The following is a 17,377-nucleotide window of genomic DNA, read 5'->3' as shown; positions in this document are numbered from 1 at the left end:
TTGGTCAGATGTAAAAGTCAAACCAATATTTTTAAGAGATCATAAATATTTATTTTGGTCATTTGGAATTAATGCATAATTATTTGCATTGGATATATATATGTTATATATATATAATATGTCCAAAAATTATGCCAGTTTTTGAGGAGCTCTAGAATAATACCACTAGCTCCTACAAAAATTGGCATAAGAAAATAAATTGGTCTAGTATTAGTTTTAAAACAAATGTCAGAAATAGAAAATAGAAACAAAATAGAAAAGAAAGCTTACATGGGCCGACCTACGTGGCACTGTGCAGCCTAGCCGGCCCACTGGCCCAGTGCCAGTCGTCGTTGTCCTCGCGCCAGTCGGACAGGCGTGTGGCCGACGCGCGCGCACCGCCGTGCCACCACGCCACCAATCTGCCTACCCTCTCCCCTGCCAGCGTGAGGCGCTGGGCGACGTCACGGGTCCCGTCCCGATCCGGTCGACCTCCTCACTTTTCCCCTCGCCTTCTCCCTTGCTTGCCGCAGCCATGGCTGAGCGCCATCCTCGCCGCTGTTCGCCGTAGTCGTCGCCAGAGCCACCCCCTTGCCCCTATGTCGTTCCCAAGAGCTCCGCTCCATCGTCCTGCATCGTCTCCATCAGCCACGCATCGCCGGATGTCCTGTGGAGCCACCTCCGCCGTCATCTTCAACATCCACCACCAGAGATCGCCACTGCCGCCCCGTCGACCTCAGCGCGTCCCCGAGCTCGCTGACGACTTCCCCGGAATCGCTATGAGCCACCACGCCCTCTGGCCCATCCTGCCGCTCGAGCCGAGATTCGGCCGCCGCCGCGAGCTCCGCTCTGGCGAGATCCGGCGTCCCCGCCGTGTCCCACCTAACCCCCTGGATGCGGGCGAGCCCGGGCTGCACCCCGGTGCTCTCAGCCGCCGCCCCCGTGCCCTGCAGCACGGACTCCGCCACGACCAGAGGTAGCCGGCGACGACCTCGCCGGCCTGATATGCGGGCCCGGCCTGCCAGGTGATTAGCTTAAGGCTAATCACCATTTAACTAAACCCTGACACTGATAGTGGGCCCCTGCGCCCTAATATTTTAATTAGATTAGTAATAACCCCCTGTTTAACATTGTGCCACTGACATGTGGACCCCACAAGTCAGGTTTGACTCTAGTCAGCGCAGTTGACTTGCTGCCGCAGGCATGACACAGTGCTGACGCAATTAACCATTTTCTGGATTATTTCTATTTTGGAAATTCCAGAAAATTAGCAAAACTTCTAAAAGTCACAGAAATTCAACCGTAGCTCAGATCGAAATAATTTATATATGAAAAATTATCAGAAAAATTCAATATATCCATCTATACCAGTTTCATGCATGACAAACCAACTTATACATGTTGTTTAAGTGAAAAAACATAAAGGGCATTTCAAATGCTTAAGTTTGGAGTTGCATTTGAATCCTTGATTCAAATGAGCTCCATTGAACTTGTTGCTGGTTACATTTGGACAAAAAACATCACATCTACATGCCATCATCATGCATTGTATTGTTGCATATGCTTGTGTATTGATTGTCGGCATCGTTCTTCTCGATAGGTCCTACTCCGGGGAGTGTTCAAGAGTACCTGTCTGAAGAGGAGTGCTCTACTGTCGATTTATCAGGCAAGCAAACCCCCCTTGTTCATTCTGATACAATCCCACTCTCTCGATCCTACTCTCTTTTATTGTATTAGGACAACAACGATTCAACTACTACTTTATCCTGCGGTAGTTGAACCCATTCCTCTGCATGACCTGTCATTGCCACAGTAAATAGTTGAAACCAACTAGCATGTGTAGGCGTTGATTGAGCCATGTTGTGTTCCTACCATGGCATGCCTGATATTGCTTAGAGTTGTGTCAGGTATGATTCATTGGGAATGAATTGGAGTGTTATGATATGTTCTGGTGCTGAGAGTTAAGTGTGTGAACACGATTTGGTAAAGGTAGCGGTGAGAGGCCATGTAGGAGTACATGGTGGGTTGTCTCACTGGAACCGCCCTTAAGCACTGAGTTATGTGTATGTTGTCCAATGACTAGCTACTACCACACATTAGAATCCTTAAGTGCCCCTCTCAACTTATTAACCAACTTGATCTCTATCCAAGAGTTGCAATTAGTTTCTGGAGTTTGTAGGTAGTGTTAGTAGTCTACAAAGTGGCACCCGCCCAGGTGGGCTTGGGACAGACTAGGCATAGTGGCATGGTGTACCGAGTGGCACCCGGATGGTTGGCTTGGGAACCCTGCTCACATCGTTTGGGGCCGTGAGCGACACCCTAGCCGGATCTCCTTGCGGATGGAACCCGAATAGGCGATAAACCTCGACTAGAGTCTTGTGTGGTTAGTCAGGTCGTGGCCGACTCCCTCGCCAGGATTCCACTTGAAGGTTGCCGAGATACACGACATGTACATGGTGGTAAGTGGCGAGAGCATGTGTGAAGAAGTACACCCCTGCAGGGTTAACATGATCTATTCGAATAGTCGGGTCCACGGTTATGGACTTCTTGGATGCTTATGTGGTACATAGACAACTTGAAGTGGATACTCTAAAATGCTCAAGACAAGTGTGAGTTCTACGGATGTCCTTCTCGTAGGGATACGGGAATGAATCCATAGTGGTGTATTGATGTGGTGATTACTGGACTCGTGTGCGCTTTCTTACCTCAAAGAAGTTACTCGTAGTCGTAGAATAGGTTAGCCACTGAGTCAAAGCTGGCTTGCTGCAACTGATCCCCACAATACCTCCTTTATACTAATGCATGTATGATAGGATTTGATGTAAGTCTTGCTTAGTAACTTTGTACTCACGTTGCTTAATTTATGTTTTTGCAGATGAGACTTCTGTCTCAGTAGTAGTTCTGCATAGACTTCGATGACTAGTTTGTTACCTCAGCTATAATCTTGTACCCTTGGGAGGGTCTTGTAGATAGTTAGGCTTCTCAGCCTTTTCCTTTTGTAGTTGTCTGTACTCAGACATGTAATGCTTCCATTGCTTGTATGCTCTGAATGATGGGTCATGAGACCCCTGTTTGTATTAAATGCTATGTGGTCCTTTTGGGCCTTGATCTATATGAGTTTGAGTTATGCTGTGATGCCATGTTGTACAACACATACTTGCATGTTATGCGTACGTGTGACGTGTATTGCTATGTGTGGGATCCGACAACCTATTTGTCTATCCTTGGTAGCCTCTCTTATGGGGAAATGTAGTCTGGTGCTTCCGCTGAGCCATGGTAGTCCGCTACAGCCCGGTTCACTGGAGTCCTGCTAGCCCAGCACTATTGCTCCGGAACACTTAGACTGGCCGACATGTGATTCACATCGTCCATGTGCCTGTCCCTTCGGGGGAATGTCACGCAGTGACTTCCGGAGTCCTGCTAGCCTGCTATAGCCTGGATTCCCAGAGTCCTGTTAGCCAAGTTGCTATAGCTCAGATTCACACGGTGATGACCGACATGCTCGATGTTGTTTCATGTATGCCTGTCCTCGTATGTTAGTGCCACTTTGGGTTCACGACTAGTCATGTCGGCCCGGGTTCTCTGTCATATGGATGCTAGCGACACTATCATATACGTGAGCCAAAAGGCGAAAATGGTCCCGGGCCAGGTAAGGCGACACCCATGGGAATACCGTGCGTGAGGCCGCAAAGTGATATGACGTGTTACATGCTAGATCGATGTGACTTAGAATCGGGGTACTGACACTTGTGAGAGGTGTTGGAAAGCATGCTTCTATGGGACAAACTCAGTTAGAACAAGTTCCTAAATCACAAAGAGAATTGCTTGATGAAATGAATCATAAGATGCACGACTTTGCTGTTAGAGTTGCAACAAGAGGAGGTAAAATGACTCAGGAACCACTTTATCCCGAGGGACACCCTAAAAGAATGGAACAAGATTCGCAAAGAGCTAACACTAGTGCACATACTCCTTCCAAGAAGAAAAAGCAAAGAAAAATGATAGGACTTTGCACACTCCTAGTGAACCTGAAATAGAGAAACCTCCTGATAATGATAATGAAGTTTCTATCTCAGATGCTGAAACTCAATTTGGTAATGAACACACACCGAGTAAAAATGAAAGATATAATGATGAGGTTCATGAAGACTCTCAACCAACCAATGATAAAGAACCAAATAATGATGTGGAGATAGAACCACCTATTGATCTTGACAACCCACAAGCTAAGAATAAAAGGTATGATAAAAGAGACTTTGTTGCTAGAAAACACGGTAAAGAAAGAGAACCATGGGTTCAAAAACCCATGCCTTTTCCACCCAAGTCAACTAAAAAGAATGATGATGAAGAATTTGAACGCTTTGCTGAAATGCTAAGGCCAGTCTTTTTGCGTACTCGCTTGATTGATATCTTGAAAATGCCTCCTTATGCAAAATATATGAAAGACATCATCACAAATAAGAGAAAAATACTGGAAGCTAAAATCTCCACTATGCTTACTAATTACACTTTTAAAGATGGAGTACCTAAAAAACATGGAGATCCGGGAATACCAACTATACCTTGCTCTATCAAAAAGAATTATGTGAAAACTGCTTTGCATGATTTAGGAGCTAGTGTTAGTTTTATGCCTTTCTCTTTATATAAAAGACTTTACCATAATAAACTCACACCTATTGAAATATCTTTGCAAATGGCTGACAAATCAACTGCCATACCCATCGGTATCTATGAGGATGTACCTGTTGTTGCTGCTAATGTTACTATCTTGACTGACTTTGTTATACTTGAGATGGCCAAGGACGACAACATGTCAATTATCCTTGGTAGACCCTTCTTGAATACTGTAGGGGCTGTTATTGACTGCAATAAAAGCAAGATCACTTTTCATATTAATGGTAGTGAGCATACGGTGCACTTTCCGAAGAAACAATTCCAAGTGAATGGTATTAATGTTATTGAAAAATCTTCGACAATCACTATTGGAAGTTTTCTAATACCTCTACCCATTGTCAAAAAGAAGTATGAAATGCTTATTGTTGGGGAAATGCATATCCCCATTGAGGTAACTTAGTGGTTTACAAAAGTTCTTTGGTTTCATGCTAATCGAAAGTGGTTGTTAATAAGACTTGATCAACCTTATTAATGGATCATTTTTGAACGGTATGAACTTGATGAATTTAGTAAGCACTACTTTCTGTCCCTACTTTTTATTCTCTATTTTTATTAGTTAAATAAAATAAAATGTTTTGTCTGTTTTTTGAATTTTCTGTGCAATAAAAAATGACCCAAACATAAAAGTTCTCAGAATGTCCTGACAATTTTATACGTTTTTTTGTGAATATTTCAGAATTTTTGGTGCAATAAACATCAGAGGGAGGTGCACCAGGTGGGCACAACCCACCTGGGCGCGCCAGCAACCCCAGGCATGCCCTGGTGGGTTGTGGTCCCGATGTGGGCCCTCTCACTTACCTCTTCATACCACATGATCACTTACCTCCAGAAAAGATCTCCATTGCTCTCTCTCGTGTTCTTGAGCTCAAACCCGCAGATTTCGATCTCTTTGCTCGAAGCTCCATTTTCGGAACTGTTTCGTGGGATTGTTGCTTGGTATGTGACTCCACCATTTGTCCAATTAGTTTTTGTTTTAGTGGCTTATACTTTGAATAATTAGCTACTCTTGTTGCTGCTATAGATGTGCTTGCATGTTGAATTGTTAGTGTTCTAAGTAGTTTAAATGCTTGCTATGGCCTCTATGTATCCCTATGAGTAGTTGCTATCAACCTTACAAAGTTTTGTTGACAAATTTTTGTCACTCATTTTTTTCAGAAAATTGTACGCGAACATGAATATCTTCAAGAAGTTTGGCTCTAAGAAGAACTCCAAGGGTGTTATTGGGGAGTCTTCTGACAATGTTCTCCACCCTCAGAGGTTGGCAGAGGTACGGCCGTGCGAATGGCCGCACACCCAGTTCCTGCAAGAGGCTAGAATTCTTGAGGAGTTCATGCAATATATTGCTAATGCCGACCTCACCAACTTCATTGCAGATGAGTGTGACCAGCACCACGTCCTCACAAACATCTTTGTTCAGAGCTTTAATTTCTTGCCTAGAAATAATCCCCCTGAAGTGAGCTTTAATTTATATGCTAAAAACCATCAGATACCACTTACTGACTTTTGGCCGAGCCTAGGCCGGGTGGGTTTAAGGATTTTTATCGCACTCAGGCAGTGGGTGATGAGAGAGGAGTGTCAGCCACTATGACTGCTAGCATACACTTTCCTGCCGTACATTCTTCTGCTTTATTTGTTGCTAAGTGCTTGCTTGCTAGAAAGAAAGTAGGTGAGCTCAGTGCACCAGACTTTGTTGTTTTACGCCGAGAACTAGAGGGTGACAACACCTATAGCTTGGGAGCTATTGTGGCTCGTCGCCTCCATCTTAATAAATCATAGGGTGAAATACATGGTGGGATTTATGCTACTCGTTTGGCGGCTCACTTCGAGGTTGAGATACGCCCTCATGATTTCCCTCTGACCAAGGTTTACCTAGACCGTGCAGCCATGGATCACCACCATTTTACTGATATCGAATCTCCTCACATCCCTATTCTGTATAACCTAGTTTTTAGTGTGAGGACTCGTGGTGTTGTTCCATTTCCTGCTCCTGCTTTGTTTAATTCTGTTGCCAGGGGAAAATATAGGATTATGCCTGTTGATATCATCGCCTACCGAAACGCTCAGGCTGCTGCTGAGGCAGCACACCAGGCAGATCCGCAGTGGGATGAGTGGATGCCCGCTCCTCAGGATCCTTACTACCCTCCAGGCTACTAATTCACTACCAAATTAGGCCAAAAGCCTAAGCTTGGGGGAGTACGTGTTTCCACCGACTTTACATTCATGTCTATTTATTCCAATTGTCGGTGTTCACACTTTTTCATTGTATCATGCATGCTTAGATTTATTTTCTTGCTTTCTTCTTGTGTGTTTGAAAAACTTAAGAATTTTTTTAGTTGTAGTTAATTTAATTTCTATGCATGCTTAGTAGTACTAAAAAGAAAATCCAAAAAGATTTCCTTGCTCTTCTTTTGTTTATTGGGAGCTTTCCCGTGTAAATAGTTTTTCTCGTTTTTGCTTTTCCCTTATTTTCTTGTTGAAGAAAACCAAAAACTCCAAAAATATTTCAGTGTGTTTCTTTTAATTTATAATGTTTTATTCGAGTTGTACCGAGGAGAGGACCATGATGAAAATGTTGAGTGGCTCCCATATGAATAATTGTTGAACTAGTAAAGAGCCCATTTTACCTTGTCTTCTCCTATTGAATAAAATGTCTGCAGATTCTATCTTAGTCCATGGCACTCTTGCACTATTATTATTTCCATATCATTCGGTCGTGCAAGTGAATGGAAATAATGACGACATTCGATGAACTGGTCGTGGCAAAGAGAAACTGGTATGAACTCGACTTGTCTTGTCTGTGTAAATATGTTTAACCTAGCGTCATTGATTCAGCCCGTTATGATTAAACATGTTTGCAATGACAATTAGAGATTATAGTTTCTCATGCCATGCATAAGTAGCTGGGAGCTAATAATGATTTAGCTTGGATATCAGCATAGCATTAAAATGATTGTGATGTAGTATGATGATATGGTATCCTCCTCTGAATGTTCAAGTGGCATCACTTGGTACATGTTCGTGCATGTAGTTGAATCAAAACCAAAATAGCCTCTATAATGTTTATGTTCATGGTGTTCATATCCTAATCAGACTAGCGTGCAATGTTACTTACGCATAATGCATGGTTATGATCGCTGTTGCTCTCTAGCTGGCTGCTTCTCAATCTAATTGCTAGCCTTCTCCTGTACTAAGTGGGGATTATGCTTGTACATCAAAAACCTTGAACCCAAGTTATTCCAGATGAGTCCACCATACCTACCTATATACGATATTACCCCCCGTCCTAAGTAAATTTGCACGTGCCACCTCTAAAAACTTCTCAAAAATTATTCGTTATGTGTTCCTAGATCGTTCATGGAACGACAGGAGTGGTCGATATCTTCTGTGCTAAGCAGGTTATTCTCACGTCGAGTGTTTATTCACTCGCCATTGCATGAGAAAATGGGCGGTAATAGGGATACCCAGTCCCAAACTGCAAACATGAAAAAGAGTTCATCACTGAAATAACTATACAAAAACTCCCAATGGAGTCAAAACCTTTACTTTTACCGCTTGGGAACCGCCAGTAGCGTGCTTAGCATGGAAGATGTTGATAACTAATGGTCATGAAGTGAATAACAAGGGTGCATGTCTCAAAATATCATTTATCTCTGTTTTAAAAACTGAGCTCTGGCACCTCTGCAAATCCATGCTTCTCTCTGTGAAGGGACTTTCTATTTACTTTTATGTTATGTCATCACCTTCTAAAAAACAAGTGCGAGAATCTGTGTAGAGCACAACGGTCATGATTTATGAATTTTGTGTAGCTAATGTTGGGTGCATCATGACTGGATCTTTTCTACCATGAATTACAATGTTTAGTCACTGCTTGAAGTTTGGAGGTGCTCTAAATTTATGTTTTGCAGTCTCAGAAAGGGCTAGCGAGATACCATTATTGTCATATTATATCATGGTTGTTTTGACAACGTGTTGCTGTTTGAGATATCGTATTATTGCTCGCTAGCTGATTATGTCATTGATATGAATCATTATAATCTTCAAGAGTTATTGTCGACATGGTTAGTTATAACGTTGGCTGAAAAGTTGGGTGCTGTTTAAGCTTATTTATGCAAACAGGAGCAAATGAGTTCGTAAAAGTTTTTTTTCTCACTTTCAATTTATCAACTGAATTGCTTGAGGAGAAGCAAAGGTTTAAGCTTGGGGGAGTTGATACGTATCCAATGTACCTACTTTTTGACACGCTTTTCCTCTTGTTTTGGACTCTAATTTTCATGATTTGAATGAAACTAACCACGGACTGACGCTATTTTCAGCAATACTACCATGGTGTTGTTTTTCTGCAGAAATAAAAGTTCTCGGAATGGAACAAAACTTTGCGAGGATTTTTTATATCAATAATAAGAATTTCTGGAGCCAAGACACACCAGAGAGGGGCCCCTGGGTGGGCACAACCCACCAGGGCGCGCCCCCTCTCCTGGCGCGCCCAGGTGGGTTGTACCCACCTGGTGGCCCTGCTGACGACCGCCCTGATACTATAAAATCACATATTTCTAGAAAAAAAATTATGGAGAAAGAATTATCATGATCCACGAGACGGAGCCGCCGCCAAGCCCTGTTCTTCCTCGGGAGGGCATATCTGGAGTTCGTTTGGGGCTCCGGAGAGGCGGATCTTCGTTCTTCGTCATCACCAACCCTTCTCCATCGCCAATTCCATGATGCTCCCCACCGGGAGTGAGTAATTCCTTCGTAGGCTCACTGGTCCGTGAGGAGTTGGATGAGATTCATCATGTAATCGAGTTAGTTTTGTTAGGGCTTTATCCCTAGTATCCACTATGTTCTTAGATTGATGTTGCTATGACTTTGCTATGCTTAATGCTTGTCACTTTGGGCCCGGGTGCCATGATATCAGATCTAAACCGTTTATGTTATCAACATTATATCCATGTTCCAGATCCGATCTTGCAAGTTATAGTCACATACTATGTGTTATAACCATAGAGTGAGGAGTTCATGTATTCACTATGTGTTAGTGCTTTTTTCCAGTTCTCTATTAAAAGGAGGCCTTAATATCCCTTAGTTTCCAATATGGACCCTGCTACCACGGGAGGGTAGGACAAAAGATGTCATGCAAGTTCTTTTAATAAAGCACATATGACTATTTATGGAATACATGCCTACATTATATCGATGAACTAGAGCTAGTTCCGTATTGCCCTAGGTTATAACTGTCTCATGATGAATATCATCCAACAAGTCACCCATCCAATGCCTACGAACTTTTCCATATTGTTTCTGCTAAGTTACTACTGCTATCATCACTGTTACACTTGCTACAAAATTACTGCTATCATTGTTACTGTTGCTATTGCTGCTGTCACTATTATCAAACTACTTTGCTACTGATTACTTTGCTGCAGATAATTAATATCTAGGTGTGGTTGAAGTGAAAACTCAGCTGGTAATACCTTCCAATATTCTTTGGCTCCCCTTGTGTCGAATCTATAAATTTGGGTTGAATACTCTACCCTCGAAAATTGTTGCAATCCCCTATAATTGTGGGTTATCTGTATACAGTGCTCGCTGGTGCCTGCCTGGCCTTCATCTTCATGGCTCACGTCATCTGGACCTCGCGAGGTGAGCCTTGCGTAGAAATCTCCACTCCCCGGGATCCAGCCTGGAGAGACTGCTCCTTGTGGAGGTCTTGGCGTCGTCCGCCTCGCGAGGGTCTTGAGGTGTTGATGTTGAAGCTGGGCCGTACCTGGCCGTCGATGGAGCCACGCCGTGGGCCACAAGCAGGCAAGTCTGGGTACCCCCCTTCCTAGAACACCGATAGTAGCCCTCGGGCCCAAGGCGCGCTCAATATTGGCTTTGAGGCGAAGCCAAAGGGCAGGTGTGGAGCGCCACGGTCCCTAAACGCCTATGGCCTCAGTCGACGTGTGGCGATTGATGAGATTTGGGCGTCCCCATTTCCCCACACAGCCTTGATATCTGTCCGGCACGATGGCCGCCCATTGTCAACGTAGTTCCGCATTCATTGCTTGTCGTGCTCGCCCTTGGCTCCTCCACCTTCCTTAGAAATCGTGGCTTCTCTTCTAGGTTCGACGCCGGCACCGACCCTCTTTTGCCGCCATGGCCCCACGGTCGGAGAAGAAGGGGAAAACCAGCGCTCTGACCAAATCCCAGCCAGTCTTGGAGCCTATCCTTGAGTTGTCGACGGTGATCAATCAAGAGGGATTGGCCTCGCCACAGATTCCAATGAGTGTAAGGCGACGGTGGCTTGGCCCGCTTCTCGGGCCATCCTCGACATGGAGGCCACCAAGATCCCCATCCATCTTCACGCCCTCCTGGCTGGCCTGAACCCTCCTTTCTCCGATTTCTTCAATGTTATACTCTCGCATTACCAAATCCGGGCGCTGCATCTAGACCCCCAATCCATTACCCTCCTTGTCGTCTTTTCCTTCTTTTGTGAGGCTATGGTGGGCATCACCCTTTTCGTATCCCTATTTTACCATTTCTTCTCGCTTCATATGGTTGACGACCGCCAGCGCTTAGGGTGCGTGGCCTTCCATGCCGTAGCGGCGACGGCTGGCTAGGGCATTGACTTTGAGCTCTCGCCAGATGTGAGTGGGTGTAACGCCATGATGCGGCTATATCTCCCACGTGTCGAGGCACGACTTAGAGGCATAACCGCATGGTGGTTTAGTCGCAAGAGGGGTAATCTTCACACAATCCCATGTAATGAATAATAAAGGGATAAAGAGTTGCCTTACAATCGCCACTTCACACAAATAACAAGTTAAACATACATCATCCAGAGTACAATCAAAGTTCCGACTAAGGAACCAAAATAAAGAAAGACAACCCCAAATGCTAGATCCCCGATCGTCCCAACTGGGCTCCACTACTGATCATTAGGAAACAAAACATTGTGACGACCAAGGTCCTCGTCGAACTCCCCCTTGAGTTCAGTAGCATCACCTGCACTGGTATCATCAACACCTACAACTGTTTGGAAGAATCTGTGAGTCACGAGGACTCAGCAATCTCACACCCGCGAGATCAAGACTATTTAAGCTTATGGGTAGGATAAGGTAATGAGGTGGAGCTGCAGCAAGCGCTAAGCAAATATGATGGCTAACATACGCAAATAAGAGCGAGAAGAGATGCAATGCATGGTCGAGAAGCTAGAAGTGATCCTGGAACTACTTACGTTCATACATAAGACAAGACCGTGTTCACATCCCAGACTCCGCCAAAAAGAGACCATCACGGCTACACACGCAGTTGATGCATTTTAATTATGTCAAGTGTCAAGTTATCTACAACCGGATATTAACAAATTCCCATCTGCCACATAACCGCGGGCACGACTCTCGAAAGTTTATACCCTGCAGGGGTGTCCCAACTTAGCCCATCACAAGCTCACGATCCGCGGGGACAATCCTCCATCACGGGACACCCGATCAGACTCAGAATCCCGGTGCACAAGACATTTCGACAATGGTAAAACTAAACCAGCAAGACCGCCTGACTGTGCTGACAAATCCCGATAGGACCTGCAAATATCTCGTTCTCAGGGCACACCGGATGGGACAAGCTACGAGTAAAACCATCCCTCAAGTTTCCCCGAGGTGGCCCCGCAGGTTGCCCGTTTCGTACCAACACTCAAAGGAGCACTGGCCTGGGGGGGTTAAAATAAAGATGACCCTCGGGGTCGCGACATCAAGGGAAAGTTATAGGTTGTTAGGCAAATGTAAAACCAAGGCTGGCCTTGCTGGGGAGTTTTATTCAAAGCGAACTGTCAAGAGGGTCCAATACCCCTCATCATGTTAGGGATGCAAAATCAAGGAACATAACACCGGTATGACGGAAACTAGGGCGGCAAGAGTGGAACAAAACAACGGGCATATGTCAGAGCCTTCCACCCTTTACCAAGTATATAGATGCATTAATTAATAAGAGATAATATGATATCCCAACATATCCATGTTCCAGCATGGAACAATCTTCGACTTCACCTGCAACTAACAACGCTATAAGAGGGGCTGAGCAAAAGCGGTAACATAGCCAAACAACGGTTTGCTAGGAATGTGGGTTAGAGGCTTGACATGGCAATATGGGAGGCATGATATAGAAGTGGTAGGTAGCGCGACATAGCGATAGAGCGGACAACTAGCAAGCAAAGATAGAAGTGATATCAAGGGTATTGGTCATCTGGCCTGAGATCCCGCAAGGAAGAAGAACGAGTCCAAGAAGTAGACGACCCAACGTAGTCGAACGAATCCTCACAACTCTAGAACAAAACTGAAGCTAACGAGAGAAGCAACCCAGAAAGAAACAAGTAACATAGTAAACAACCATCACATAAACATGGCATGATGCACAACCAAGTATGATGCATGTCCAATTTAATGAAAAATTGCATGGCAAAGTGCACAAACAAAACTACAAGTTAAGGGGAGCTCAATATGCAACGAGTTGCATATTGATGAAACACCACATTCTATCGGATTTCGGGTTCCGGCAAAACCCTTGAGGTTCGAACACTGGGGTGCGCGTGAAGATCTCTCCCCCTCTAGCTCGCACATGTCATGATCTCGCGACCTAGCTCGACGAACCCAAAGAAAAGGAGACACAAGAGTTTATACTGGTTCGGGCCACCGATGTGGTGTAATACCCTACTCCAGTGTGGTGTGGTGGATTGCCTCTTGGGTTGAGGATGAACAGTTACAAGGGAAGAACATCCTCCTGAGGAAAGGTGTTCTTGTGCTTGGCGAGCTTGTGTGGTTGAGGATGATCTGGGTGTGATCTATCCTCTCTCTCTCTGGATGGGCCCTTTTCTACTGTGGTGGCTAGTCCTATTTATAGAGGCCTTGGTCCTCTTCCCAAATAGTGAGCGGGAAGGGATCCCACAACTGCCAAATTCAAAGGAAGACAACCAGTACAAGTTATCCTCACAAAAGTAGTCTTCGCCTGCCAAAGGCTCTAGTGGTTACGTCGTCTTGGGATCCACGGTATCCTCCGTCCTGTCGTCCTGCTGGTCTTGGTCTCATTGCCCCGATATGGAAACCTTTTCCTGATGCCTCGGGACTCCTTGCCTGCGCTTGCCACTTTAGCACCAAAGAGGAAACGAGGACACTGCGCCCGCCTTGCTACAGCCGTCATGGCTTGCGTCACAGAAACCTCCCGAGGTGTCCCTTGCCTTGATCTCTCCACCCCTCGTGAGCCAGCCTGGTGAGGCCGCCCCTGAGGAGGTCTTACATCGTCCGCCTCGCGAGGCTTGGCCCCTCGCGAGGGTCTTGAGTGTTTGCTGATGAAGATGGGTCGTACAGGGCCGCTGGTGGAGCCACGCTGCCGACCGCAGGCAGGCAAGTCTGGGGACCCCCATTCCCAGAACACCGACAGTAGCCCCCGGGCCCCAAGGCACGCTCGGACTTGGCTTCGAGGTGACGCCAAAGGGCAAGCGCGGAGCATCGTGGGACCCAACAGCCTGCAGCCCCGCTCGACGCGTGGCGATCGATTGGATGTGGGTGACCCCACTTCCTCACACAGCCTTGATATCCGCCTGGCTAGGCGGCCACGGAGTCCCACATAGTTATTTCCCCATTGCTAGCAGCGCACTCCCCGACTCCTCCGCTTCTTCGAACCTCAGCCTCCTCTCCCAATCTGACCTGAGCTCAGTCCTCTCCATTGCCATGGTGCCAAACCGAACGGAGAAAGGGAAGAAGCCCCTGTCCTTAGCCTTCCCGCCTTTAGACATCGAGCCCGCCATCGGCCGATCACAAGTGCTCAATTAGGAGGCCATGGACAAGCTCCACCTTGCGCTCACCACTGGCTTCAATGAATGGGAAGGGACGGCGGCCTGGCCTACGCCCCGGGCTTCTGTCAATAGAACAGCCACCGAGGTTGTCGGTGTTCTGGGAACGGGGGTCCCCAGACTTGCCTGCCTGCGGCCCATGGCGTGGCTTTTCTAGCAGGCATGTACAACCCATCTTCATCAACAAGGCATTCTAGACCTCCGCGAGGGGCCAAGCCTCGCGAGGCGGACGACGCAAGACATCCTCAGGAGCTGCCTCGCCAGGCTGGCACGCGAGTTGCGGAGAGTTCAAGGCCAGGCAAACCTCGCGAGGTTCTAGTGACGTGAGCCATGAAGACCAAGGCCAGGCAGGCGCCAGGCGGGCGCCAGCGCGCGCAGCGTCCTTATTTCCTCTTTGGTGCTAAGGTGGCAAGCGCAGGCGTGGAGTACCGAGGCATGAAGCAAAGGTTTCCATATCAGTGCAACAAGACCAAGAGCAGGACGGCAAGACGGAGGTCACCGTGGAGCCCAAGACGGCGTCACCACCAGAGCCTTTGGCAGGAGAAGACCACTTTTGTCAGGATAAGCTATACTAGTTGTCCCCTTTCAAATTGGCCGTGTTGGCTCCCTTCCCATTCGATATTTGGGGAGAGGACCAGGTCCTCTATAAATAGGACGAGCCACCACTATAGCTAGGGGGAGGAGATATTGAGAGAGACCAGAACAACCACAAGTTCACCGAGCACAAGAACGCCTCTCCTCAGGCGGCTGTTCTTCCCCTTGCACTCTACATCCTCAGCCCGAGAGTCAATCCACCACCACCACACTGGAGTAGGGTATTACACCACCATGGTGGCCCGAACCAGTATAAATCTTGTGTCCTTTATGTTGCGAGTTCGTCGAGTTACTTCGTAAGATCTTAGCTGAGTTAGGACGTGGATCAGTAGGGGGGATCTTGGCATGCGCCCCAGTGTTTGAACCTTAATTTTATTGCCGGAACCCGTAATTCGACATTTGGGGTGCCAGGTAGGGGTGCGCCGAAACTTCCCTTCCGTCGGTCCGCGTTGAGTCGCTTCATCGTCTCCATGGCGGACGCACGCCGCACCCGCGCCGAGCGCCGGGCTGCCCTCGCCACCCGCGTCGCTCAGACATCCCCTGTCGGCGGGCCACCCCGTCGCTCTCTATTACCTGCCACCAACACCGCCTCTGGCCCGGCGGGGAACGAGTAGCAAGCATCCTCGCTGCACCCCTCGGTGCGACAGGACGGCCACACCGCCACTCCGCCAGGATCGTTTGCTGCGGCAAGGCCCCGCATCACTTGCCATAGCGGCGCGCGGGCGCCAAGACCAAGTTCCACCTCCAAGGCAGGCCCCAGTGACCACGGCCGGCTGCCGTGCCTTCAACCCCGAGCTGCGTAGCGTCGCCTGGACGGGCAAGTTAAAGTAAGATCTGCCTCCTCTCTATGACGGCGCCCCTAACCCCGCGGAGTTCCTGCAGCTCTACGAGCTAATTATCGAGGCGGCCATGGCAAACAGGTTTCCCGTGGCCCTCAAGGATGGCGCCCGCTCCTGGCTCTTGAACCTGCCTCCAGGCTCGATTTCCTCCTACGACGAGATGCGCAACAACTTCATCGCCAACTTCCAAGGCCCTCGGGACCGCCCCGGGGTCGCGGGTGACCGGCGCCGCATCAAGCAACAACCGGGAGAGACCCTGCAGAAGTACATCCAGCGCTTCAATACCGCGCGAATCAAGATCCCGAAGGTGACCGATGAGGCCATCATCTCAGCGTTCTTCGACAGCGTCCGAGACGTCAATATAAAGGAGGAGCTCGCCATCCATGAGGAGCTATGCACGACCCTGGAGCTGTTCAACATCGCGACCAAGTGTGCAAGAGCTGAGGAGGGGTGCCTCTCCCTCCTCGAGCTCCCGCTGCAGACCCGTAGGAGAAGAAGACCAAGGCCAAGGACGTGAATCGCAAGGGAGCAGCCGTGCTCGTGGCGGAACCAGACACCAAGCGCAGGAAAGACAAGGTCGAGTCATCCAAGAGCAGCTGACCGTTCTGCACCTTCCATAACCTTCATACCCACAACACCAGCGACTTTCAAGACCTTAGAGACATTCGAGAAGGACACTTCGGTCGACGCCCCAAGCGCAGCGACCGGTGCTACGACCGAGGAGGAGGACGTGGTGGCGGACGCTGGGACGACCGTGGCCTGTGCCAGGAGTGGCGTGACCGGCCTCGTGAGGACCGCTGACAGGATCAGCCTCGCGAGGGCGCCTAGAGGGACTAGTCTCATGAGGATCGTCCTCAAGGCAACGCTGGCCTTCCTCCACTACCGCCACCACCTAGAAGGAATGACGACCACCACCAAGATAAGGGGGATGGGGGCTTCCACGAGCCGCGCGCTATCACATGCATCTTAGGCTGAGCTCAAGTCCCAGCCTCACAGTGTATCTTCAAATAGTTTGCTCATGAAGTGAATGCAGTCCTCCCCAAGCTCGAGGCCACACGCCCGCTCAGATGGTCCAAGTGCCCCATCACATTCAGTTCGGCAGATCAGCTCAAGTGCGCAGCTACTGCAGGCGTCCTCCCAATGCTTTGTTCACCAGTCATCAGCAATGTGTAGGTTACCAAGACCCTCATCGATGGCGGCGCAGGGCTCAATGTCCTGTCCATCAACACGTTTGACATCCTCCAAGTGCCATATGACTAGCTTTAGCCTACCAAGTCTTTCTCGGGAGTGACCGACGGCTCTACTACCCAGATCGGGAAGGTCCGCCTCCCCGTTACCTTCGGACAACGCAACAACTACCGCACCGAACTCATCGACTTCAATGTCGCCTACATCTGCCTGCCATACAACGCAATCCTCAGGTATCCAGCCCTGGCCAAGTTCATGGCGGTGACCCATCATGGCTACAATGTCC

Source organism: Triticum urartu, chromosome 3 (assembly GCF_003073215.2).
Source record: "Triticum urartu cultivar G1812 chromosome 3, Tu2.1, whole genome shotgun sequence".
In the NCBI taxonomy this organism is placed as follows: Eukaryota; Viridiplantae; Streptophyta; class Magnoliopsida; order Poales; family Poaceae; genus Triticum; species Triticum urartu.
Note: the sequence above shows the minus strand (reverse complement) of the source record.